This window comes from Danio rerio, chromosome 12 (genome assembly GCF_049306965.1).
Source record: "Danio rerio strain Tuebingen ecotype United States chromosome 12, GRCz12tu, whole genome shotgun sequence".
NCBI lineage: Eukaryota > Metazoa > Chordata > Actinopteri > Cypriniformes > Danionidae > Danio > Danio rerio.
In genome coordinates this window covers 17,494,460-17,521,675 of record NC_133187.1, presented here as the reverse complement: position 1 = coordinate 17,521,675, position 27,216 = coordinate 17,494,460, and the positions used below count along the sequence as shown (strand labels likewise).

The window sequence follows — 27,216 nt, the reverse complement described above, 5'->3', positions numbered from 1 at the left end:
ACTCAGTTAATCATTTACTTGTCTTGGGGTTGCCATGGTTACATCAACATGATCCTCATATTTCATGGAGGGATGGACAGATTCTTCAATGGAGTGAGTCATGCATGAAGCATTGTATTCGGCCCATTCATAGGATCCCGTTGCGAATCACTAACATTCTGTCTGCACCAGATGATGAACAAATCCCCATCGAGTACCACGACCTACACAAAGCTTTTAGTCAACAAAAAGCTACTCAACTTCCTCCGCATCGGTCAAATGACTGTGCCATTGAATTAATCCCCGGCTCAATTCCTCCGAAGGGTCGAATATTTCCCCTGTCACAACCAGAACATAAGGCTATGTCTGAATATATTGAAGAGAGACTGGCCAAAGGTTTCATCCGACCATCGACATCCCCTGCATCAGCTGGGTTCTTCTTTGTAAAAAAGAAGGATGGCAGTTTACGTCCCTTTATTGATTACCGAGTGCTCAATGAGATTACCGTTAAGTTCCGTTACCCATTGCCTCTCGTACCTCCTGCCCTTGAACAATTAAGACAGGCCAAATATTTCACCAAGCTTGATTTACGCAGTGCATATAATCTTATCAGAATCTGTGCCGGTGACGAGTGGAAGATTGCGTTTTCCACCACTAGGGGGCACTATGAGTACACGGTAATGCCCTTTGGCCTTGCAAACTGTCCGTCTGTGTTCCAATCCTTCATGAACGATGTCTTTTGAGATATGCTGGACCGCTGGGTGATCATTTACATCGACGACATCCTTATCTACTCAAACAACATGGAAGAACATGTCAGGCATGTGCGTAAAGTGTTACAATGTATGATTCAACATCAACTATACGCCAAACTAGAGAAATGTGAGTTTCACCAGACACAGATCGCCTTTTTGGGCTATGTCATCAGTGCGGAGGGGATTGCGATGGACGATGCGAAAGTTCAGGCAGTACAACAATGGCCTTTACCCCAAAATCTCAAGGAGCTACAACAATTTCTGGGCTTTGCTAACTTTTATAGACAGTTTATTAGAGGCTTTAGCTCCATAGCAGCTCCGTTAACTGCCATGACCAAAAGAAACTCCCACAAATTATCCTGGTCATCCGAAGCACGTCAAGCTTTTACAGATCTCAAGACCCGATTCATCACGGCTCCTATTCTCTGTCACCCCAACCCAGATCTACCTTTTGTAGTGGAAGTGGATGCATCCAGCACAGGAGGCGGGGCGGTGTTATCCCAATGCCAGGGTCAACCACCTAAAATGTATCCATGCGCCTTTTTTCTCCCGTAAATTGACCAGCGCAGAAGGAAATTATGATGTTGGAAATCGCAAATTATTGGCAATGAAATTAGCTCTGGAAGAGTGGCGACACTGGCTGGAGGCGGCTAACCATCAATTCACCATTCTGACAGACCATAAGAATCTGGAATATCTCCGCTCGGCCAAACGTCTAAATCCCAGGCAAGCTCCTTGGGCTTTATTCTTTACCAGATTCAATTTCATCGTTACATACAGACCAGGGAGCAAGAATGGTAAGACAGATGCGCTATCCAGGCTAACAGAGGACAAACCCATTATTAGCGATAAAACGATTGTCCCTACCAAATTATTAGTGGCTCCAGTGCAGTGGGACATACTTACCGAAATTCAAGAGGCGAACCGAGAGAATAACCCTCCAGCAGATTGTAATGTTTTTCAAACGACGAAGGCATCTCATCAAACCCCTGCTGGCGTATTACAACCGTTACCTGTTCCGCAGCGCCCCTGGTCCCACATAGCAGAGGACTTCATTACTGATCTCCCTGTTTCCTAGAACAACACGGTCATTCTAACGGTAGTCGATCGCTTCTCCAAGGCTTGTCGGCTGATTCCATTACCCAAACTACCTTCCGCCTTTGATACAGCAGAGGCTCTGTGCAACCAAGTATTTCGAATCTTTGGCTTACCTGATGATATTGTATCTGACCGGGGATCTCAATTCACTTCTCAGGTATGGACCGCTCTCTGTAAGAACCTCAATATTAACGTTAGCCTTACTTCAGGGTATCATCCTCAATCTAACGGTCAAACTGAACGATTGAATCAAGAGGTGACTCGCTTCCTGCGTTCCTACTGTCATCAGCAGCAGAATGAGTGGAGCCGTTACCTCATGTGGGCGGCGTATGCACTGAACTCATTGATAAAACCAGCTACAGGTATCACTCCATTTAAGTGCATTCTTGGTTATCAACCACCGGTGTTCCCATGGTCTGGAGAACCCACTGAGTTACCAGCTGTCACGGATTGGCTACAACTGAGCGAGGATGTTTGGAATCAGGCACACAGACATGTCATGAGGGCCATTAGGAGAGAGATCCAGGCAAATCGCCATCGGCACCAGGGACCCACGTATCATCCAGGGCAGTGGGTGTGGTTGTCAGGGTGAGGTTACCTTGCCATAAACTCAGTCCCAGGTATGTAGGGCCATTCAAAATTTTACGTCAAATTACTCCAGTGTCTTTCCGCTTGGCTTTGCTTAATCATTTTCGTATTTTTCCCACTTTCCAAATGTCATTACTTAAACCCGCTGGTAGTCCACGAGAGGAGGAGGTTGAGGAAGGATCGGAAACAAGGACCCCCTCACCTGTTATGATCGAGGGCAAAGAAGCCTATCTCGTTCGAGAAGTGCTGGATTCTCGACGCCGGGGTGGCGCCCTCCAATATCTGGTGGACTGGGAAGGGTATGGTCCAGAGGAACGATTCTGGGTGAATGCTAGAGATATTCTACACCCAACTCTCACAGAAGAGTTTCATCAAAGGTTCCCGGAGAAACCAGCCCCCCGACAGCGCGGTAGACCCCGGCGTCAGGTGCATTCTCGCGTCAGGAGCCGCTCGCAGGAGGGGGGTTCTGTTGTAAATGAGGGCGATGCCAATCCTCTCGTGCACCACCAGAGGGATCCATCGCTCGAATTCTAATTCGACTCACGGACTCAAAATCCCATAAGCCCTTCTACCTGTCACTAATTGCGGTCCAGGTGCCTCTCATCATCCCAGCGCATATATACCACACTCACACTCTGGTTCATTGCGAAGTCTTGATTTGCCCTGCTGTCATTACTGAGCGATTCCTACTCCACTTCTCTGTTTGATCTGTGTTTTGACCCTTTGCCTGACTCAACGATTAAGAAAGACATCTGCCTGCCCCGAACCCCAGCCTGTTATTCCGACCAAGTAAGATATCTGCCTGCCTTGAACTCTAGCCTGTACTTCTCTCTGATTCCTGGTTTGCCCCTTGTTGTTGCTTGTATGTGTGCTTTCAATAAAGCTTGCAAATGGATTCAATGCCGTCTGACTCTTCACAACAGCTGCATAACAAATATCAAAATTTTAACAATTTATAAAAAAATAATCACTTTCTGGCCATAGGAAATTAAGCATGGACATATATACTGCGATTGTGATTTTCGAAAGCCTTAAATCGCTTTGTAAACGTTTATTATTACCATTTCATGAGTCTCCCCATTCAGTTGAATAGAGCGCTTGGGCCCGGAAGCCGCTTCGCGTGACGTCACACTTAACAAGCGGATTGGCAATTCCATCGTTCGTCACGTCCTCACTGCATCCATAAAGGTAACAATGTAAGCACCCACTGCTTTCCTGGTGCTCATGTTTAGGATGTTTTTTTTAAGGTACCTGTTATCCTGAGCTCTATCCTGAAAATACTGGAACAAGCCATTTCTGCCCAATTATGCTGCTATCTGCAAATGGACAATTTTTGAAGTGTTTAAGACCTTATCACAGTACAGAAACAGCATTAGTGAAAATAACCAACAGTTCATTTTTAGCTGCCTGATGCTGTATCCCCTATTACTAGTTTTACTTGATCTCAGGGCTGCATTTAACATCATTGATCACAATATCGTCATAGATCGCATAAAATCTACAGGTGTCCAGGGACAGGCTTTACAATGGTTTAAGTCAGTGGTCTCAAACTCAATTGCTAGAGGGCCACAGCTCTGCATAGTTTAGCTCCAACCACATTCAACTCAGAACTGCTTAAATAAATGGACAGCTCAAGGATTAGTTTTAGGCCCTTTGCTGTTTACAATATACATGCCAACCCTGGGAGACATTATTAGAAGACACTGGATCAGCTTTCACTGCTATGCAGATGATACTAAATTATATATTTCAACTAAACCTGATGAGATGTCTGAACTGTTTAAGCTAACTAAGTGTTTTAAAGATATTAAAGACTGGATGACCAACAAAGTTAGCGTTACCTCTACTAAAAAAAATCTGGGTGTTACATTAGACAGCAACTTAACTTTTGAAAACCAAATCTCCCATGTCTTTTTTCATCTGAGAAATATTGCTAAGTTAAGAAGCATACTATCCATCTCAGATGCAGAAAAGCTAGTTCATGCTTTTATGACTTCTAGGCTGGATTACTGTAATGCAGACATCCCAAGCCTCCCGGAAGTTCGGGAGTATCCCGCAAATGCATAGTCCTGGATGCCCGCAAATGAATCAAAGTCTCTGACCCAGTCCTTAAATACGTTGCACACTCCTGTCCACCGCATCCCTCCCAGCTCTTTCAGTATGTCAAGCGCAACTCGCCCCCACCGCTCTTGAGGTATGTCGCACACAACTCACCCCAACCACTCTTCAGGTACGTCTCGTACGCACACGCCCTGAAGCCTGGTTTATACTTCTGCGTCAAGTGACTGGCGTAACTCACGGCGCAGGCAACTCGCGCAGCTGTGCATTTATACTTCTGCGAGCTGTCTCTGTTGGTCTGCATTAACATTCCGAAACGCTAGTTGGCAGTGAGGTGTAAATGTTTCTCTGTGTCGAGTTTCTTCGCTGCTTTTTTGCTTTTCCTGAACACTTCCGGGATGTACATGTGGCTCAAACTCGCTCATTTTGAGGCAGCAACCGGCGGACGTGCAGCAACTTTAACTATGAGGTAAACACAAAACAAAACTTTCTATGCGGAGCGCCTTCACGGGACTACACACTTGTAAACAATATCTACATTGGGTTCGCGCTATTCGCGCGGCTCTCGGTCCCGCCCCGACTCGTCAGCGCTACCAAGCCGACCAATCACAGAGCTTGCACTATGCGTTGTTGCGACGTGTAGTTACATTTTTTGAGAGGTGCACGTCAGTGACGGCGACGGCCACGGCGAAGGGCTATGCGTCAGCACCGTAGCATACGCCGGTGTTTGACGCAGAAGTATAAATCAGCCTTTACTCAGATACGTCCCTCACTCCCAACCCCAGTAAAGCATACTCTTAATGCATCACATAATCACATAATGGTATTATGCATGAATGTGCTCCATGCAGGTGAGTGGGCTTGACAGACCACCTGTTGGACACTCTCCTCTCTTAATGCACCAGGCATTTTGTTAGAAATACAAATATGCTTTATATGTTTGTTTTTTTGTTTGTTCATATAATGTTTATGTCTAGCACTTCATTTTCACATTGACATTAATATCTCTTGTTTAAATACACTATGAAGAGCAGCTACGCTAATTATTTTCTTTGTTCTCTCTTTCCACCTGGGGTCACCCATCCCGAGAACTCTAGAGATCGTGCAGCGCCATTATGGGATCCAAAACCTGTGAAGAGACAATGCCAACCATAAAGGACAGCACATACGAAGAAATTAAGCCAACCATCAAGGACTTTGAACAACACATACACTTAATACACAGATACACTTCATTAAACATGGACACATAGACATCACCTATAGCAGGGGTTCTCAACCTTTTTCACTTCGGGCCCCGCTTCTTTCTCCGATCAGTTTTTGAAGGCCCACCTGTCTGACATTTTCTCTAAAATTTTTAACATTTACATTTTTTTTCATTTAAACTTTTATTTATCAACAAATAATATATTATATTATTTTAACGAATATATATTATACATTTGTTGTGCCTTCTATTATTTTTTATTATCAGCATTTTATATATATTTTCACATTTTCACAGTATGTCTGATAATATTTTTTCTTCTCTAAAAAGTCGTATTTGTTTTATTTTGGCTTAAATAAAAGCAGTTTTTAATTTTTTAAACACCATTTTTAGGGACAAAATTATTAGCCCCTTTAACCTACTTTTTTTCTCGATAGTCTACAGAACAAACCATTGTTGTACAATAACTTGCCTAATAACACTAACCTGCCTAGTTAACCTAATTAAGCCTTTAAATGTCACTTTAAGCTGTATAGAAGTGTCTTAAAAAATATCTAGTCAAATATTATTTACTGTCATCATGGCAAAGATAAAATAAATCAGTTCTTAGAAATCATTTATTTAAACTTATGTTTAGAAATGCATTGAAAAAAATCTGCTCCCTGTTAAACAGAAATTGGGGAAAAAATAAACTATATTAAAAATAGATAAAATTATATATATTATAGGTTGTATATAAAATTACATTTATTTATATATATATAATTTTTTAAACAACTAAACTTATAATATATATAATTTTATTTATTTTTTAAAAAACATACACAGATTCAAAGAGAACCACAAATCAACAGGGAGACTGCAAAAGAACAGCTTCTACTTTAAACTGTACTGACTGAAAATCTACTAATTAAATATATCAAAACTATACAGACAAATGTAAAATAAAGTTAAACGACCTAAATCTGTTGAAACGAGTCGATCTGATGCCAGTTGAGATTGCAGGATATTATTGGTCTGAAGCTCATGTCCAAGTTTATTTTACATTCTATGGTAGAAAAAATGCATTGAGCCTTGCTAGATCCTCCTGTGGTGCGCGTCTCTTATTAAACACTCACAGGACATTAATTTAGACAACTATGCAGATGTATTAAATAGTTCACAAAAAATACACAAAGAGAGACTTTCACTTTCACTTCCCGCATAGTTTGGGATTGAACAGACATGCGTAAAGTAGTTGCAGACGCGATCAAGCTGTTTGTGCGCTTGTTTTGAGTTTGAAGTGATCAATGAGAGAACAGGAGAAAGCGCATGACTTCGATCAATGTAATATAGCATACTATAATGAAATCCAAAAAGTTATAGCATAATATTGAGAGGTCATATCGTGGCCTACCTGCAGGGTTGCTGAGGCCCACTAGTGGGCCGCGGCCCTTTGGTTGAGAATCCCTGACCTATATGCCATAATATTGCACGATAACTATGTCTGTGTACAATAACATAAATTTGATTGTTATTGACTTAATCTGATTGTAATGCAGTAATGTGCACCTTTTGTAAAGCTGATTTGAAATAATTATTGTAAAAAGTGCTGTACAAATAAACCTTACTTGAATTGATCAGTTGGTGGAGAGCTGTGCTTTGGGAAGTCCTGCTGCTGCTGCCGGGCTTCTAGAGCACCTGCAGGCCAGAGACTGGATCTCATCTCTCCTGCACTCAACTCAACACTGATGCAGCACCAGGTGGGTACTTATTCACTGTCACTCAGTGCTTTTAAACAAGCTTTTGGTTACCTTTGGATTAAGCCTGTTTCACACATAGCCAACTAAAATGCCTTAATTGTAAAACGAAGTAAAAATTATTCAATTATCCAGATTTTTCACAGTATTTCCTATAATATTTTTTCTTTTGGGTAAAGTCTTATTTGTTTATTTTTTGTTTTTTTTTCAGCTACAATAAAAGCAAGTTTTTAGTTCTGTTAAGCAATAAGTTATGCGGATATAAAGTGTAACATACACTATATCAGTTACAACATAAGGCCATGGAAGATTTTTTCATTTATATTTGAAATTTTGTGTCATAAAAGTAATTTTAAACAAAAAGAAAACAATGTACTTGCGAATGGCTCACATGTTTTCATTATTTTTTTATTTATGACAATGTGAACTCAAATCTGACTTTATATCCCTTCAGTTACAGGCTTTAGGCATGAAATGTGTGAAAAAGGCTGAATAAAATGTAGAGATCAGTTTAAAATGAATAACAATAAGCTGTTTGTCTCTTCAGGCTGAGAATCATAAATAATGCTGCTGAAAATCAACAGTTTTCTCTCACTTGTCGAATGTCTTCTTTCAGGTAATGATCCTGCTGTTCCCATCATTCCGCATGTTTAGTGAGATCCAGAAGTAGATTCCGTTGTTTTGTCATTGCAGATTGTGTAGGAAACTCCTACCAGAAGCTTGAGTTTGATTCAGAATGGCTGGCCATCTTGAAAGCGACAGACAACCTTCAAAAACCATCCGCCAGTTTCTGGAACCCTCTGTTGGACAACACAGCAGACACAAAACACATCACAACGATTTACTGATAGCTTTCTGATACTACTGTACCCTTTTCACAAGCCTGACGTGTTTAGCTGTCTTAGGCATCTGAAATCTTTAAAAGTTTTTAACATTTTGATTTTTTTTTTAAAAAACATATGAACATTTATATGTGTTTATGAATGTATCATATCATCTTGCTTCGAATTACAAAAAAGGAATTACCGCTTGTGCAATGTGCTTCCAATGTAGCGTCTACGAGGCTGAGAGTAAAATTAACGTTATTCTCTCCTCTGGCTGCTGTCATCAGTCCCACACTAGTTTTTTTCCTTTTCTGAAAGTCTTTATAACACCATTGTGGAGTTTGTCTTTTATTATTTTATTAAGTTATTTGTTGTACTCACTCTCTCATTCACTGCGCTCTAAGTTTTCCCTACTATGACGACAGAAATGTGAAAAGGGTCTATTGACAACTTTGGCTTAAAAGAATAGTTCACCCAAAAATGAAATTTACCCCAACATTTACTCCATCATACAGTATACCCTCATGTCAGACTCAGGTCAGGTGTATAAATGTTTATGGGGGATTTTTATTTTTGGGTGACATATTTGTTTAACTCGTTCATCCCAGTAGATGTAACACATTTACATGACATGCGCGCAATAAAATAAGGTCAAATTACTGTATTCATCTGAACTGAGGTCACGGTAGTCAGTACTTTACACATGAATTCATTTCTACTTCTAAGTAGTTTAGCATCCTGTTCTTCTTCTTTCAGGTGGGACTGCAGTCCTTCAGACAGACATCTACATCCTGGTGGGCAGAGCGGACAGGCTTACAGGGAGAAGATTTTCAGCTTTTTTTTGATAACTAGAAATTTCAGAAGAACTGCATTTATCAGAATTAAACATGCAAGACATTTTAAATGACTTTATCGTCACATTTGCTCAAGTTAAAATATCCTTGTTAAATAAAACTGTTCATTTAAAAAAAAAAGAAAAAAGTCAATAATTCTGCTTGCTCCAAGCTATTTAATATTGTAATATAATGCTACAAAAGCTTTTTTATTTCAGGTTTATCAGCTATTTGGAGCAAATGCAGGTTTGGCGAGTAGAAGAGACTTCTTTAAAAAGCTTAATAGATAGTGGGTTTTTCCTATAAAACATTGATTGTCAAAATTAAAAAAAAAAAGATTTAAATAATTTTAGATATTGTAAATTTCTCTGGTAATTTGTCATTATTATTGTTTTATTTTGTAAATTAGAAGTATAGTATAGTATCAGGATTTCAGACATGCTCATTTTAGTCAACACGATACTAATGTTTTACAGTAGCTTTAGAGGAGTTACAGTAGTCAGTTTACTATCCTTGCTTTTCAGTCACAGTTCATTTTTCTGACAGTGGCTGATTAAAAATGCTCTAAATGACAATATTTTTATTTGAAATGTTGAAGAAATGTTATCAGACCTTTAGAGAATAAAATGCCTATAACATTTAACTTAAACCCATAAATCCAGAGAAAGTCCTTGGTCTCTTATTTCTTCTGCTACAACTTTAAATGGGATTATTATCATTATTATAAATAAAGACCATTCAATATTAGCATCATTAAATATAACATCAAACCAAAATACTAAATAAAACAAATGTAACTAAAATTTAAATAAATAAATAAATATTAAAAAATAAAACACTTTAAGCAAATATTTTGGGTTTAAGGGGTACAACTAAGAGTTGTGATTCCTTTATTAAATGACAAATTTATCATGGATCACTAAATATTTTCAGAATCAATAAACTATTAATAATTTTACTGCCGCTTTTTACATTTTTAGAGGTTAAAACAGCCCATTGTGCTGCTCGATGCTCCGATATTTTATTATTATATCATTCTACTTTGTCTGTATAGTCATGTACACACACTAGTAGTTTGACCGCTTTCTGCCTTTTATTATTCATAGTCATTTCTCCTATAAGGAACTAAATCAGAAGCGCATTGCAGAATAAGATCAATAGTGTTGTCCCTTGAGAATACATGTTAAAATACTAATTTTTGTGAGACACTGAATAAAGTAATTATTACTAAATATCACTTGCTTGGTTATTGATAATGAGGAAACATAAACACATAAAAAACATGCCATATAGGCTCGGCTCGAATGAAAAACACGGAAGAGGAACCAGAATGAAGGAGAGGACCAGAGAGAGACCCAGCGCTCCTGACAGAACCCAGCACAGTAAGCCCTCCAGCTGAACGCACAATATACACAACAGTCAACAAGATCAGAAACACACACACACACACACACACCGCAGTCTGAAAGTGATTATATAAACGGGTCACATCACCACACACACACACGCACTATTGAAGGGGCTGCCACGCCACTGCTAACGTGAGCAGACTTCTGACGTGGAAATGACGAAGTTCAAAAGTAAAAATATAATAAAGAAAAACGGGGATAATATTTATATTTTAGATATATGGGGCTTCTATGGTAATGCATGATTAGTAAGATATTTTCTGTATTTAGTAACATTTAACAAATACTGTACTGTAAACACACAGCTTTTGCTGCTCTAATTGACTTAACGCTGAAATCAATTATTGTTTACATTTAAATAAGTCTCGTCATTCTGTCACCATGGCAACTTGAATTGGTTTAAACATCCACACCACTGTCTATAAAGTAATCATTGCTGATCATCGCGCTACAAACTTCTGCACAAATCTCCCTTGGCAAAGTTTCAGCAGTTTGAGAAGTGTTTGAAGTTGTTCGTGATGACTCTGCGGCGCTCGAGAAGAACCAGGACGCGCCCCGGGCACCTGAAGGACTTCCTGCTGGAGCGCGTCTCTTCCTCTGAGGAGCCAGCAGCGGCGGCCAGGCCGGACACCTGCAGCTCGTCGGACACTTCCCTGGAGGAGAGGTACCTGAGGAACGCGGCTGTTCTTCCTGTCCTCCGTTCCGCAGCATCAGTCTCCTCAGCGGGTGAGTGTCCACAGGAGGAGCCCCTCTCCATCCACGGTCGGAGTGTGCAGGACTTTCAGCACATCTACTTCAGTGTGATGGGCTCCACCAAGAAGAGACGCGCTTGCCGATACAGTCTTCAGCAAGGACTCGAGATCAAGCAGCGGCTCTGGGAGAAGCTGGACCGGCCTGCACTGGAGGAGACCGAGCAACCAGATGGACTTGTGATCATCACAGAGAGCAGGTCCGAGTCCAGCGTCGCTCCTAGATTCAGGGTGGACATCAGCAAAGAGCCACTGCCCAAGGAGCCCCGGAGGAAGAAGCCCAGGCACTGAGCCATACAAGTGCCAGATGAAGGATCAAGGGCACGTATGTACATACTGTATATATTGTATATAGTTATAGAATAAGTTTGCATGACATCAAATTAACTTTTCATTCAAGTTTTATCACATTGCTGGATGTTTTGGTGACGGTCAGTGCTGCTGATATTCGGCTCTCAGGTTGTTGGGTTCTTTTGGATGGTTTGTTGGATGTTGACATGCATTTAGCAAGGTTGTCTAGGCGGTTTCTTGCGTGTTGCTGGTCTCATCTGAGTGGTTTTTGGCATATTAGTGGATGTTAGTTGTTAGTGTTGGCTGTTGGGTTAGGGTAGGTTAGGGTCCCTCACACGGTTTGCAGCTTGACGTGCTGTGAGGGCTTGTGTGCATCAGTGATGCTGAGAGCTGCGCCACTGGTACTTCACAGCTACCGGTAGGGTCACCCATAGTGGACAGGTCTCAGCTGAGATGCCCGACCAAGGCAAACCACCTGATTCTTGACAGCAGGAGATTGGCCTGATGCTCCAGACAGAAGATGCCACCTGAATGGCCAAAAGAAACTACAAAATCACACACAAAAACACACACGCACACACTCACGCGCACACATACACACCACACACACACACAAACACTACACACACACACACACGCACACACACACACACACACACACACACACACACACACACACACATATATATATATATATATGGGTTATTCTCATAAAACCAGTAAAACAACGTGGCACTTAAGATTTTAAATATAAAACTTAGTAATTTGTTAACAAAAAAACATTTTAATAAAGAAAACGCTCTTCTCTACGAAGCACAATGTGTAATTTCAACATAATTTGTTTATTTTAATCATTTTACTGCATTTTCTACTGAAATTCTCATTACCGAAACGTGTCCATGCATGTTTGAATGTGTGTTATGTTGTAATTTAAACAAATTAGCATATTTTTTTTAATAAAAACAAATGAGTTGTTTTAATATACATGACAAAGCAAATAGTTTACAGAATATTCATGTATAATGACAATTAGAAAAAAATGAAAAATTAGGTGTCCGTGACAGATGTTCTCATCCTCCGCAACCATTTTAAAGTGCTGTTTAAACACACATAAAGAGTTTAAATAAAGTTTAATTTTGTGTAAAGAAGCACATGGGCCAGTTGTTTTAAGATGACTGCCAGGAAAGAAAATCTTTTATATTTTTCCAGTTTAATGTAAAATTTTCTCCTGTAAAAATGGTTACACGACTTTTTGATTATTTGCCCACCTGTCATGTTTTAGACCATATGAGAACAGCATGTGTATTAGCATATAACTCAGGTTTTTGAACACACTTCATTATTATTGTTCATTTATTCGTTTGCTGGAAATTAGAACTGAATTTAGAAATAGTTTTGAAACAAATCTTTGCGCTTAACAAACAAAATTAATTATTTACAGGCTAATTGATGTCTGTGCATAAAAGGTTCCCCCATTAGATCATGCATTACGACGCAAAGCGGATTTTTCCATCCTTATATTAGCAAAAGTGGATTCTGACACGCCCTGAATGCGTTTGCGCCCTGCGCTTTGCATTTTGTGCATGGACCGTCAAAATAGAGTTCCAAAATTCCAAAATAGGAATTCCCAAGCAGCATTGTAGAGATATTAATACTAGAACCTAGTGTTTGCACCGTGTCATTGCATGACCAGAGGGTGCTAATCTTCTTTTTGAATTTGTTTTTAAATGGCAGTCTTTACTTTACCTGGAAATACCAAGTGTATCTGTCTGTGGACTGCAAGACAGGCGTAACATGAAGGTGCGTGACTTGTAGTAAGTTAGAGAGGCGCAATTTGCAGTAATGGAGATCCCATTGAACCATGTGAGATGTCACAACGAGATTTTGTTGGCAAGATGGTAGAAATACTTACAAGAGATCATTTTCACCAAATGTTTTCATGAGTTTTCACCAAATTTATCCACACCCGATTAATTTGATATATTATTATATTCATTCATTTAGCAACTCAGTTACAACTTTGAGCACAACAAGTATGAAGTATACGGTTGGGTTTAGGGTTGTGGTAGGTATAGGCGTTAATCACTGTGATGGTTAGATTTAGTTGTGGAGTAGGTGTAGATGTTAATAACTGATGGGTACATCGCCATCATGCCGACAACATAGAGTGACATGTGGGTCTTCATAAATTTAAATTCTGCCTCTACTACAAGTTATGCCCCCTTCATGTTATGCCCCTGTCTTGCAGTCCGTGGACAGACCCTACTCAGAAATACAGCACTAACTTAAACTTAATTAAAAATAAAAATTACAGAAATTCCATTGTTTTCAATTGGAGAAATGTATGTTAATTACTGCATAAATATACATTTTTACCACAATCCCCCCAAACAAAATTAAAAATAATACAAATATTACAGTGTTTCCTCTAGGATTTTTTCCAGCTGTGGCGGCAGGCCTTTTACACAAATCTATCAACAACCTGTGGCTTTATTTCAATGACAAATGTCGTAAGCGCAGTATTAGAAGTCAAGATCGCATTTATGTAATATCCTACAGCATGGGGATCTCTTTGCTTGCATGCCGATTTCCTCTGCTCGTGCACATCCCCTTCTTCTTGCACACTCCCTCAAATATAAGCCACTTCAAGAGCATGCAGATCTTCTTGTGCGCTCTCAAATAAACGCTGCTGAAGTGCCATTTAGTGCGTTTATGTCTCTAGCATTTATTAGATTTGCTAGGAATATTTATGAATGTGTCTAATAGACCTACATAGCGATATTAATGTGTCCTGAATTCAAGTGAAACGGCTATACATCGTGTTTGCTGGCCTCACGCATCATGCACCTGTCAGTCAGACAGTCAGCACATAACTTTAAGGGTAAACAAATGATGCACAGCACTACTATGGTTACTAAAAAGTTTGCACTGTTATAATTCACTTACCGTTTAGTACGTTTTGGTGCGAGTATCACCTACTATTAAAACAATGAAATGTTTTGAATGAGAAGCTGTAATGTAGCTGTGGCGGGATGAATTTTGGCGTGGCGTCCCGCCATGGAAGAATGAATGTAGCGGAAACCATGTACTACATAAAAATGATTGCTACATCATTTTAGCTAAATATAATAAGCTAAAAAAACTGTGGGTACTTTAGTTGTTCATCCCTTTTTAACTGGCTAAGCCCACAAATTTGATTCCCAAACAAGGGACACCAGAGGGTTAAAGCTGTACTAGAGACCACACTATCTAGTGAGGATGATGATTTATTTCAGCTTATCCAAGCAAGTGGACATTTTTCTTTGAAATTAAAGTTATGTTTTAAAGCACTAATATTCTACATTAAATGTTTAACAAAATCTAATAATATACTTAAAATCAATGTAGAAATGATTAACCTAAATTCTGCAACCTATTTATCATTACCACAACCAATGTTCCTTAAGTGATATTTTATTAATATTTTTTAATCGTTTGCTTTTCAATGCATGTGCATAATCTATAAATTATGTCCTTTCAGGTTAGCCACATTATTTTGAAAACACATCAGGTTTTATCAAAATACATTTAAAAAAAGTGTTGTAAAAAATGTACGGTGTTTCGGTAATAAGAAAAAACAATAAAAATAAAAAACCCTGTTAATTTAAAAATAAACGTTATTGCAGAATCTTAAGTAACTCCCACTGTTAATAATCCCTTTTTAAAAAATTTCTAAATGAATTTGCTATTTTGTAAGAATCAATTTAGCAGACTGTTGCGGTAATGAGATTTTTTATTACTTGTTTTGGAAATTATGCTCAAAAAGGTACTAAATGATGTGTATATATTTTTAAATTAATGTTGACAAATGCTCCAGACTTTGTTTCAATTATCTGCAAAACCAAAATTTAATTTAAACATTTTTTAAAAATTCATGTTTGAAAATTTTTAAACTACGTTTTCGTGAGAATCACCCATATATATATATATATAACACACACACACACATGTTCAAAAAATAATAATTCATTGAAAGAATATTTTACATTTTTGGAAAAAAATTTACTTTTCAGTGTCTTGAAATGGGCGAGTCAACTTTCAGTAAAACACATGTATGAAATTTCCTTATTTATTTAATCAAATAAATTGTTTATTTAACCAAACATGTAATACTTACAGCCCTAAGGAAAGTGACCTAATAAATTAATTTTATGTTAAATGTTATAAAACTGACTCAGAAATGACCACCGAAAGAAGATTTCAGTTCACTGTTCTGTTAAAAGTGAAAAGAAGTGAGTAGGTAAACATTTACAAAAATAGTCCACAATACAAATAAATTCATTCATTCATTCATTCATTTTCTTGTCGGCTTAGTCCCTTTATTAATCCAGGGTCGCTACAGCGGAATGAACCGCCAACTTATCCAGCAAGTTTTTACACAGTGGATGCCCTTCCAGCCACAACCCATCTCTGGGAAACATCCACACACACACACACACACAACGGACAATTTAGCTTACCCAATTCACCTGTACCACGTCTTTGGGGGAAACCGGAGTACCCGGAGGAAACCCACGCGAACGTAGGGAGAACATGCAAACTCCACACTCAGAAACGCCAACTGAGCCGAGGATCGAACCAGCGACCTTCTTGCTGTGAGGTGAACGTGCCACCCACTGCGCCACTGTGTCGCCCCTCAAATAAATTCATACAAATTGAAATGGCACAAAAGTGTGTAAATTTTGACGAAATTATTTTCTGTGTGAACTATTCCTTTATTTCAAAGAATATAGTTTATTGTATTTTAATTGCATTTTTATATAAATTTTTTTATTTTTTTCAAATGAGAATAATCCTGAAAATAAGAATCTAAATCTTCCAGTAGGTGGTAGTAAAGTCTAATGAATGAGATTGTAACGGTGGTCACACACAAAAAAAAAATATATATAATTAATAACTCTTAGGTTAGATTCGAACCCGGGTCTCCCGCATGGCAGGCGAGATTTCTACCACTGAACCACGGAAGGCGCTGTTGAGGCTGTGCGTCTGGTAATATCTCCCGCTAACGCAGTCACCCTCGGGCAAAAAAAAAAAAATAAAATATATTATAATATAACATACATATATTAACAAATTTTATGCATGATTTCGGGTGCCAGACAAGTTTTAAACCTTGCCACAAATAAATCTAACTATAATTAATTACCCAGGATAGCGAAAACAAAACTTATACAAGACCCTCCGTTACATACAGTAACATAGAACCATACGAAATAAGAACAAGAAAATCGAATTCCACTTAGAAAGATTTAATGAATTAATTTAAATGGCAAATACAACTACAAGTAACAACAATACCAAAAATAAATATTTATATAGTCAAAATCCTACAATCATTTTAAGTAACCCAAAACAAGATTCCTCTCAAAAAACAACAACAAATACACCAAGAAATAAATAAACAAAACTTTTCAAATTTCTCAAATAACTAATTAAATGAAAATAAAGGGAGGTTGGGTGGAGAATGTATGTATGTAAGTGTATGAGTGAAACTGACCCAAGAGGCTTGCAGTGGTGACGTCAGGAGGTTACACGTCAGCAGTTCACTGGCTGGCAGGTGACTTGGCAGAACGGACAGAAATGATAAACAGGCAGCCGTTTTCGGAGGTGTCCTAACACATCGCACCGGTAATTTTTCAACACGAAGGTAACGCAAGACTGGCACTCGTCAGCAATTACCAGGAAACTTGGTGTTACGGTGGCTATAAAGGACAAGTCAGTGAAAACTTGAGCATCGCCGCATCTCTTCCTCAGCTTCCTCAGACCCAGGCAGAGCCACACCCGCAACGCAACTTGGTGACGCAAACACCACTCCCACACTGGAGGTCAGAACTCTCTCTTCCAGAAGAAAGAAAAAAACCCTTTTATATAATTTCCCATCATTGTAATTGGTTGTAGCATCCAATGGGGTTGAACTCATTATAAAAGGCAGTGACAAAGGAAGTAAACACAAAATAGGGGCAGTACAGAAAGTTTCTGTATTGTCACATTCTCCCCCCCTTGACAAAACAACCCATGGTTGTTAAAAGAAATACAATCAAAATCCAAAAAATTCCTCCTCTTCAGAGGTTTCTTCAAACAATTCCCGAAGTCGTTTTTTTTCTTGGACTTCCAACTCCTCAGCTGTTGGGAAACATTCTTTAAGATTACACACATGTACTGTGCGCACATCTTCTCCAGTTTCCTCCAAGGCTATACGATAATTTAAAGGTCCCAGTTGTTTTAAAACTCGGTAAGGTCCTTTCCATTTTGGTGCCAGCTTGGCACTGAACTTGTGCTGTGCACTGGACTGTGGGAAATTGCGCAACCATACTCTGTCTTTATTTTTGAAACCAGCCTCTCTTCTCTTTTTGTTGTAGTTTCGGAGTTGGCGTTGTTGTGCCCTTCGGCAATTCTCTTGAACTTGTGACTTCAGTTGTTGTATGTGACAGACTACATCATAAGAGGTATTATCGGGGATAAGATTCTGACCATGAAGTATTTTATCCATTGGTCCATGCAGTTTCCTTCCAATCTGCAGTTCTGCTGGAGTTACTCCCGTGGTTTCCTGGATGGCAGTATTCATTGCGAATCTCATCTCAGGTAAGAACTGATCCCATTTGCTGTGGTTGTCATCCACATATGACGCAATCATACTTTTGACAGTTCTATTCACCCGTTCTGTCATATTGGTCTGAGGGTGATAAGCCGTTGTTAGCTTCTGTTTAACTCCCCACTTTTCACATACATTCTTAAACACAGATGAGATGAACTGTGTTCCTCGATCAGAGAGAATGAAGTCTGGAACCCCCCAACGGGTTAAGATTTCTCTTCTAAAAATCACAGCAACACTCTGAGCATTTGCCTGACGCATGGGAAAGAACTCAACCCATTTGGAGTAATAGTCAACAAACACCAACAAATACTCGTTTTGCTGTGTACTCCGAGGTAGGGGTCCCATAATATCAACTCCAAGCATTTGATTAGGTCGAGAGGTGATGGTTGATTGAAGTTTTCCTGCTGGTTTCTGATTATCATACTTGATCGTTTGACACTTCACACATTCTTTAACGTGTCTCTTCACATCAGTCCATAAGCCTGGCCAAAAAGCAACTGCTTGGATTCGTTTATAAGTTTTGTATATTCCATGATGGCCACTTAGCGGGTGTGAATGATAGTGATGAAGTAGTGTCGGCCGAAGACGGTTTGGAACATACACACGATAATGTACTTGGTCATTCTTCAGGTAAGTTTTATGGTACAGCTTGTCCTCTATCACTTCATATTGTTCCAATTGATTTGGTTCTTCTGCTACAGCCTGTAGTAGTTTTGTTGTTTCTTCATCTGAATGTTGTTCCTCCCATAGGACAACATCAGAAACTGGAAGCTCTGTGTGCTGGTCTGTTTGCTGCTTCGTGTAAACTGCTGTAACAGGAGAAATTGTAGTGAGAGGTGATCTGGACAAAGCATCAGGAGCTACATTTAACTTCCCTTTTCGGTATTCAATGATGAAGTTGAATTTCTGCAGTCTCAAGACCCATCGAATAAGGCGGCTGTTAGTTTTTGTGGATCCCATCACCCACTGAAGAGCAGAATGGTCCGTTACTACTGTGAAGAGCTTGTACTCTAGGTAATGTTGCCACTTCTCCAATGCCCAAACAACAGCTAAACATTCTTTTTCTGTTGCAGTGTAATTTACCTCAGCCCCAGTTAAGGTGCGACTGGCATAGGCAATGACCTCTTCACTACCTGGATCCTTTCGTTGAGTGAGAATAGCACCCAGTCCTGTATCGCTGGCATCAGTGTATACAATGAAAGGTATTTTGAGGTCAGGGTGGCCAAGAATGGGAGGTGAGGTAAGGCATGATCTTAACTGGTCAAATGATTGTTGACACTGTGCTGTCCATTTAAACACCTGTCCTTTTTTCTTCAGGGCATTGAGGGGCTCAGCAATTTTTGAAAAGTTTTGCACAAACCGGTGGTACCAGCCGGCTAGTCCCAGGAATCGCTGAACTTCCTTCAGATTGTTGGGTGTAGGAAAAGAGAGAATGGCCTCAACTTTGCTCGGATCTGCCGTGATACCTTTAGCATTTACCACATGCCCTAGAAACGTGATCTCTGGTAGGAAAAACTTGCATTTTTCCAGGTTGATGGTCAGTCCAGCAGCTTCTAGCCTGTGGAGGATGGTTTGCAGATCACAGAAGTGTTGGGTCACTGAGGGAGAATACACAATTATGTCATCAATGTAGACAAGGCATATCTTTCGTCTTAGTTCCCCTAGTACGGTCTCCATTAACCTCTGGAATGTAGCAGGTGCATTTTTTAATCCAAAAGGCATAACATTAAATTGATATAGCCCATCAGACACAATAAAAGCAGTCTTTGCTTTGCTGTCAGGATCCATCATCACTTGCCAATACCCACTGTTTAAATCGATGGTAGAAAAAATTGTTGATCCAGAGAGAGATTCTAGTATCTCTGTGATGTTTGGAAGAGGGTAAGCATCATTTTCCGTTATTGCATTTACTTTGCGGTAGTCCACACAGAATCTTAACTTGCCATTTTTCTTAGGAACCAACACCACCGGTGAAGCCCAAGAAGAATGTGATGGTTCTACAATACCTTCTCTCAACATTTGTTCCAATTGCTCCTCCATCACCTGTTGTTTTACAGGAGACAAACGATATGGCTTTTGTTTGATAGGTACCTGACTGGTGGTGTAGATACGGTGTTGAAGTAACTTGGTTTTCCCAGTTCTTTGAGTACATACCCTGGGGTTATTCTGCAGGATCTGTAGTAACTGTTGCTTTTCTTCTTTGGGAAGCTGTGCTTCACTTACAGCATTCCAGATCTGTGTTGCATCATCGACATGATCAGTTTGTAGCATACCCAATGAGGTTTGAGGTGGAGGGACAGCACTTAACAAGGTGAGATTGAGTTTGTTCTTTCTGAGCGTCTTTTTTTCTGTCATGGGTGTCATTTTAACTAGAGGTTCACTTGCATATCCAGGTTGAAATGGGTGTTCTTCAGTAGGATCAGACGTAAAAGAATACTTGTGTTCACTAACATGAATTTTCAGACCACTAAAGAATATGAAGTCCAAACCCAAGATGATGGCATATGCAAGAGCTTGAGATGGGAGGACAACAGCAGGTACTACAAAGGATTTACCATGTATTTGAATAGTGATGTTTAACCATCCTAAGGGTATCTCCGCTTTTCCATTAGCCAAGTAAAGAGGTCCACTCGACCAGTTTTGTAGCTGGGCAGAGGTATCAAAATTCTGCATTAGACTTTCATGTATTAGCGTGTAGCTTGCTCCAGTGTCCAGTATGGCTTTTCCAAACCATGATCCAATACTAATTGGGACAACTAATTGTTGTGGAATGACCAGAGATGACATAGTTGTAGATGGAAGGAAAACATTTGGAACTTCTTTTGTTGATTGGGGTGTTTCTGAGGCTGCTACAATGATGTTCGTAGGTCGACCTCCTGACTTTGCAGCATGAAAACTCTTTCCATGGTTTGGGTGATGTTGCGTGGAAGATTGCTGGGAAGGTGGAGTTAAATACATCGGGCAATTTCCCGGTGGATGTGGACCACTGCACCTCCAACACTGAATAGGCTGTTTCTCAACAGGTCGATTGGAGAAAGATTTTTGTGAACTTGCTTGTTTGTGAGCCATTCGACTTTCATACCGTCTTTGTTCTTCATAGTCTCGTTCCAATAGATATCCCAATTTAACTAGATCCTCCACGGTGTTCACTCTACTGCGCAGTTGGCTGGCAAGGTATGGTTTGATATTTTTTAGGATCATTTTTACAATTTCAGTCTCTGTTAGAGTGGATTTCCACCTTTTACAAAGTGCTCGATAAGTAAATGCAAAATCTCGAATTGACTCTCTGTCTCCTTGAACTCTAGTACGAACACGCTCAGCAAGCTCATCTTCGTAGTCTTCAGACAGGAATGCAGAAAGAAATGCAGACTCAAATTCCTTCCAAGTCGCAATATTGGAGCGACTCACTTCCCACCAGTCCCGAGCTGTGCCATATAAGACAGTGCGAAAGGTAGCCAAAAGATCTGCATCTGTCAAAGGATGAAGTGCCAGGAAATCTTGACATTTTGTTAGGTACAATAAAGGGTCAGTATCATCTGTATGTCGTCCAAAGGTGGGAAAAGTTAATTTAAGGTGATCACTTTTGACCATGGTATTTGGTAAAGTTGAAACAGTCTCCATGGAGAGTGTACTTGTAACTGGAGCAGCTTTTGTTTCTGTTTGAGGTTCAACATCTTTCACATTGTGCACTTGTAAATCCTTTTTCAACTGTGTAACACAGGTCTGACATTTACTAATTTTTTCTTCACATTGCTGAAGATTTGTAGTAAGCTGATCCAAACTTCCCTGGAGGGTTTGCTGGATTGATTTGAGATCATGGTGGACATCTCTCCGGAGTTTTTCCACTTTGTCAACAACTGCTGAGGTAAGGGTTGATTCAAATTTCTGAAACTCAGTTGCAAGCATCAATTGTACAGCTTTGACCAACTGGTCAGCATCTGCAGCCTCTTGTTGCTTAGCTCCAGTGAGTATGGTGACAATCTCTTGCTTATTGGACTCTATTTTGGCTGTAAGGGTGGTGATTTGATTCACATGCTGGGATGATGAAGTTTTCAGCTTTTGAGTAAGTTCATGCAAACATTTCTCTTGTTTTTTCATTGTTACCATCAGATTGTCCAAATTACCTTGCACATAAGAACTGACCTGCTGAATTTCTCTCCTAGGGGTTGGAAGGTTCCCAGGCAGATCATGCTGTTCCATTGTAGAAGGTGATGAAACATCTGCAGACGTGCACAGTTGCATGCTAACATGTTCCTGGGACAAAGAAAGAGGTTGCATTAGAATATGGCCTCCCAGAGCAGTAGGAAGTGTCTGTACTGGAGTTGCATGGCTTGGGAAACTATGGACCGGTGAAATATTATGCATAATTTGGTCATGAGGTGGAAGTCCAGAAAGTGTTTGAGTTTGCACTGGAGGTGACCACACTGGCGTGGAAATTGTTGGGGCATCAGGTGCATCAATATCAACATATGTTGACGTTGAATGGGAAAAGAACTGGGCCATGACTTGTGTTGGTTGTGGGTGTGATTAGGATTTGTGTGTGTTTGGGACAGCAGAAAAAATAAATAAATAAAAAAAACCCAATAAAACAAAAAATACTCACAAAGAAACTGTTCTCTGCAATCAATTACATCATGTCCATACTATCAATGTAAGAGAAACCTTTCAAATGCATGTACAAAAATACAAGACAGATGACGATCACATTTTCTAGTTCAAGTTCCCACACACTTTGATACAAAAAATAAATTCAGCTTACACAGGTTGCTCAAGCAAATTTTCACAATAAACTCAAATCATTATACCAAAAACCACATACATGACAAGTTTTTTTTTTTTTTTTTTATACACAATTTCAGTTATTTGATGATTTTTGTCAATAGTTCTCACATTCAGCAAGGAAAAAACAATTTTAAACTATTAAACATTCACAAACAAAACCCTGTCCAGTAATTCAGGTCAGTCAGTCAGTCAAAGAAATTTTCAGACTTCAAGTCAATCAATGAAAGTTTCAATTATTCAAGTCCCTTAAAGTGTTCATGTCCCTTAAAGTGTTCATGTCCCTGATCGGGTGCCATTTCTGTAACGGTGGTCACACACAAAAAAAAAATATATATAATTAATAACTCTTAGGTTAGATTCGAACCCGGGTCTCCCGCATGGCAGGCGAGATTTCTACCACTGAACCACGGAAGGCGCTGTTGAGGCTGTGCGTCTGGTAATATCTCCCGCTAACGCAGTCACCCTCGGGCAAAAAAAAAAAAAATAAAATATATTATAATATAACATACATATATTAACAAATTTTATGCATGATTTCGGGTGCCAGACAAGTTTTAAACCTTGCCACAAATAAATCTAACTATAATTAATTACCCAGGATAGCGAAAACAAAACTTATACAAGACCCTCCGTTACATACAGTAACATAGAACCATACGAAATAAGAACAAGAAAATCGAATTCCACTTAGAAAGATTTAATGAATTAATTTAAATGGCAAATACAACTACAAGTAACAACAATACCAAAAATAAATATTTATATAGTCAAAATCCTACAATCATTTTAAGTAACCCAAAACAAGATTCCTCTCAAAAAACAACAACAAATACACCAAGAAATAAATAAACAAAACTTTTCAAATTTCTCAAATAACTAATTAAATGAAAATAAAGGGAGGTTGGGTGGAGAATGTATGTATGTAAGTGTATGAGTGAAACTGACCCAAGAGGCTTGCAGTGGTGACGTCAGGAGGTTACACGTCAGCAGTTCACTGGCTGGCAGGTGACTTGGCAGAACGGACAGAAATGATAAACAGGCAGCCGTTTTCGGAGGTGTCCTAACACATCGCACCGGTAATTTTTCAACACGAAGGTAACGCAAGACTGGCACTCGTCAGCAATTACCAGGAAACTTGGTGTTACGGTGGCTATAAAGGACAAGTCAGTGAAAACTTGAGCATCGCCGCATCTCTTCCTCAGCTTCCTCAGACCCAGGCAGAGCCACACCCGCAACGCAACTTGGTGACGCAAACACCACTCCCACACTGGAGGTCAGAACTCTCTCTTCCAGAAGAAAGAAAAAAACCCTTTTATATAATTTCCCATCATTGTAATTGGTTGTAGCATCCAATGGGGTTGAACTCATTATAAAAGGCAGTGACAAAGGAAGTAAACACAAAATAGGGGCAGTACAGAAAGTTTCTGTATTGTCACAAGATGATTCGGTCAAACAACTGAATTATTCAAACAAAGAGGTAAACTGCTGTCTTTAAAACATGCATTCATTAAGACACACTAAATATCTTATGTGACTATTAAGGTCATGTTTAATGCAATTCTCAGTACTTTTTCAAAAAAGTCAATTTGATCTAATTTACAATAGGACTGCACAATATGTCGTTGTATCATCGATATCGCAATGTGCAAGTCCGTAATAGTCAAATTGCAGGCATCTGCAATGTAGTTGGGATAATAGTTGACCAGACATTAGTTAACAATTTTCTGGAGTCATTTAAACTTTAAATACTAAATGTTTATTATTTGCATGTGTTTTTAAGGCCTGTGACTGTGTAAGCATTTCCAGCAAATTAAAGCCATTTGGACATAGCAAATTATATGTGTACAGCTTAAAGATTAATTGTACATTATATAAATATTTACTCAATGAAAAAGATACAGGATTATTATTATTATTATACGGTGGTGATTTAAATTGTGTTGCTGAATAATGTTTAACTGCCTAGACAATCCTAAATGATTGTTGATTTGTATTTGTTGTATTAACTTTGCTTGAAGTATTTTTATTTACTATATTACTACTACTATTAGTGAGGAGCGAGGCCAGAAATGTCCAAATAAGTGGACCTTGCTGAAATAGGATTGGGCCTTAGTGCCTACTCTTAAACTAAGTGTACAGTATAATCACTAGTTTCTTATATTCATGATAATTGATAATGTGGTCATTGACTTAACAAGTGACAATTTTGAGTATTAATCCTCATTTTTAAATGAATAAATTGCAAAATGTGCAGAGAATCTAAAATCATTCACTTTGTCATGAGGTAAGTAGAACACTAACCTTGTCGTTCAGCAATAAACATATAAATATAAGTCAAAGTCAGCTTTATTGTCAATTTAACCACATGTACAGGAAACAGAGAATCATATTGGGTTACTCTCAGACCCTAGGTGCCTTACATATAATATTACAAGTAGAATTTTTAAAATAAATTACTATAAATTCAACTGCACATATAATATCATCTAAAAATTTAAGCAAAAATATAAAATTGTAAACAATACATTTACACTTAAGTGCCCATATAAGCATTTTTAACAAGTGGTGCTCGCTGCAGAGCCGTTTGAGGAGAGCTGAGCTCCAGCGAGGGGGAGCTTAAGCTTGAGCTCCACCTTTTTTTGCACTTCTTCTACGAGTGATGTCACTGGGGGTAGGGTTAGGGGTGGGGTTGGTGTACGCATTTAAACAGCTTATAGGAGGAGGAGCGACAGCTCATGCTCCCCCTCGCTGGAGCTCAGCTCTCCTCAAATGGCTCTGCAGCGAGCACCCTCTCATTTTTAAACTGATTCTGATACTACTCTTCTTCAAATAAGATCAATAAATGTCCTTTCAAATGATAAAAAAATTGATGTAATTAATCACACTTTTTTTTTGTAATTAATCATGATTAATCACAAAACGGCATATTTATTACAGAAATAAAACAAAGGCATGGAAGTGATATTTGAATTTCAAAATAATCAATGCCAATAACAAACAAAAATGATTTCCATGTTGGATTCTAAGTGGACTGTGAATGAGAGTGAACTGCTGAACTGCAGTTAGACTCTAAAGATTAAAAATGAAACACCCAAAATTGCATCAAACTCTGGAGGAAACGCAAGATAGCCTGGTGATGACACTAAAAGTGTGTCCTTGGTCTAATCTAAATTTCTTTGCACACTAAACCCCCGCAGGGCCAGAGAAAGCTCAACTGATGCTAGGCAAATGACAACCGCGCTGCCCTCAACCCAAAACGTCGGCTACTACAGAATAACTGTGTTATTTGCGTTTTTTTTTTTAAACGTTTTAAATATTTCAAACTAATCACGTGCATTAACGAGCTAATTTTGAGCTCAATCAAATCAAGTCAAAAACAAAAGCACTCATCAGCATAAAGTGCAACAGTTGGACAGTTCCATTTTGTGCAATAGTAGGGGGACTTTAAATTTGATTGACAAACAAAGAATAACTAAAGGATGCTGTTAATCATCGACATTCAATATCATTTATATTCCACCTTACATTCGTTACATGTTTTCAATAAAGAATTTTAAGCTTTAAAATTTTTTTGTCTCTCTGGGCCACCCTTAATCTGAATGTGCCAGTGCCACCCTGGCCCTTATGTAGCCTCGCCACTGTTATTAGTTATTACTATATAGTAGTATTGACCTAGTTTTTATAGTCTTGGCTCTTCACCCTGAATAATTCCGCTTTTGTGTCCATCTTTGTGTGCAGGAGAAGCATTGGTGGAGGTGTTGGAGCTGGAGCTGGAGGCATTGGAAGCACAGATCTGTGACCTCGAGATGAAGCGGGCATAGCTCTGGGAACAATGGGCTTTGCTTGACGTCTCCCGAGCTGCTGCTCGCTTATCTAAGTTAAGTGTGTGATACAATCTCAACACTCCATCTGCCTCAACCCCTTGTGTTTCTCTATCCAGGCCCAGCGCACCAGGGATGCGGCACACTCAGGTGTGGTTTACTCCAGCACAGGCCCCTGGGTGCAGCAGTGACGCAACATGAGACAGGACCTGGTGCAGGGGCTCTCCTCCGCTGCTGCCTCCAGTGTTCGGGATCCCCACAAAGAACCGATTTGCCCCCTCCACGAGATGGGACGTGGCGTCGCAATCATCCACTTGTTAAGTGATGACGTGTTTGTGACGTATGTATTACTGTTTCCGGGTCCAAGTCGCCACTCATTTGAGTGGAGAAATCAGTCGTTTATGATCACATTTTATTCCTATCACACATTAAAGTTGATTTTATATAAA

General features: G+C 39.2%; 1 long non-coding RNA gene across 1 annotated transcript; it reads left to right on the top strand.

The window, feature by feature from the left end:
• Positions 1 to 6,534: 6,534 nt before the first annotated feature.
• LOC141376778 (uncharacterized) lies at positions 6,535 to 9,400 on the top strand. The gene is made up of 3 exons (XR_012387927.1): positions 6,535 to 7,427; positions 7,972 to 8,040; positions 8,118 to 9,400. It is a non-coding gene; the product is annotated as an uncharacterized lncRNA (long non-coding RNA).
• Positions 9,401 to 27,216: the final 17,816 nt, after the last annotated feature.